This window comes from Dasypus novemcinctus, chromosome 12 (genome assembly GCF_030445035.2).
Source record: "Dasypus novemcinctus isolate mDasNov1 chromosome 12, mDasNov1.1.hap2, whole genome shotgun sequence".
NCBI classification, from domain to species: domain Eukaryota; kingdom Metazoa; phylum Chordata; class Mammalia; order Cingulata; family Dasypodidae; genus Dasypus; species Dasypus novemcinctus.
In genome coordinates this window covers 3,301,333-3,302,760 of record NC_080684.1, presented here as the reverse complement: position 1 = coordinate 3,302,760, position 1,428 = coordinate 3,301,333, and the positions used below count along the sequence as shown (strand labels likewise).

At 42.7% G+C, this 1,428-nt stretch overlaps 1 non-coding gene across 1 annotated transcript; it reads right to left on the bottom strand.

Annotated features, from left to right (window-relative positions):
• Window positions 1–324: 324 nt before the first annotated feature.
• LOC111761961 (small nucleolar RNA SNORA38) lies at window positions 325–456 on the bottom strand. Its single transcript, XR_002795183.1, has one exon. It is a non-coding gene; the product is annotated as a small nucleolar RNA SNORA38 (small nucleolar RNA).
• Between the last annotated feature and the right edge of the window lie 972 nt (window positions 457–1,428).

Here is a 1,428-nt window from a genome sequence, read left to right as displayed (position 1 = left end):
GATACACAGAGAGACAGCTCCATAGACACAGCAGAGGCCCTGGGAAGAGAGACAGCTTTTAACTTGACAGTTTACAGCTTGCCTTGTGGAGGGACCAGAGCAGCTGAGCCAGAGAGAAATGAATCCCAGGAGAGAGATAAGACTTGTTCTAGCCTGTGGCTGAGGTTGGAAGAAGCTGGGACCACAGAGATTTGGGAGGAAGAGGAAGACTGAACCCTCCCAGACATTGCCCACCATCTTGCATCAACGTGTGGCAACAGATTCTTGGTGAGGGAAGTACTTCTTATGGTACCTTGAATTGGACTCTTTTTTTTTTTGTATTTTCTGTGTGGGAAAGGATGATCTTGAGCCTGCGGGGAGCAAGCGGGCTCCAGACTTCTCCAAGTCCACATCTTTTTGCCTCCAATTCTTACGTGTCCGAGGACAGGAAACCACTGACACGCCTTTGTAGGAGGGTTTGGATTGGACTCTTTAGGGCCTTGTGATTGTGAGCTTCTACCCCAAATAAATAACCTTTATAAAAAACCAACCAATTTCTGGTATTTGCATCAGCATCCCTTTGGCTGACTAATACAGAATTTGGTATCAGAGAGTTGGGTAGTGCTTTTGCAATTACCAGAATGCTGAAACAGTTTTAAGTGGGTAAAGGGTAACTTTTTGAGGAATTATGAGCTGTTTGATAGAAAGGCCTAGAATGCTTTGAAGAGACTTTTTGTGATGCCTTAGATGTAAATGATGAAACTATTACTGGAAACTGAGGGAAATGCAATCCATGTTTTAAAGTCACAGAGAACTTAGCAAGATTAGCCCCTAATGTTTTATGGAAGGCAAAATTTGAAAATGGTGAGCCTGGGCATTTAGCTGAAGAACTTTCCAAAGTAAACTTGGAGAATGCAGCTTCGCTGTTTATAGCAAAATACTAGATAAGAGAGATAAGTTGAGGACTGGATTGTTGGGCACAAAGAAAACAGAAACTGATTCCAGAAATTCCAAGCCCCTGGAAATCAAGTCCCCAGATGATAGTGCCCCATTTGAAGACTTAACTAAATTTGGAATTTGTGAATCAGAATTTAAAATGCAGTATTTAGGAAAGACTTGTGGAAAATCTTACTATCTGATGGCTTGAACCACTGCTTCCCATGTGCTAAAGCAACAAACTTTTTGAGAGAGCTCTATGAACAAAATTGATGTAATTCTGGGATAAAGGAGACATGGAAGGGAGAGATTGAAGGAAAAACAGCTTTAAGAGGAAAACCATGAAATCTGAGATCTGGAATTAAGACAACACAGACAAAGAGAGGAACCCACCGATGTGTATGGAGAGGGAGAGTTTGCCCCAGCAGTATTCAGGGATAGTTTTGTTGCCCCAGGGTACAGAGAGGGTAGTTCACATTGCCCAAGGATTAGGGAGGTTAAGGTTGCCACCCC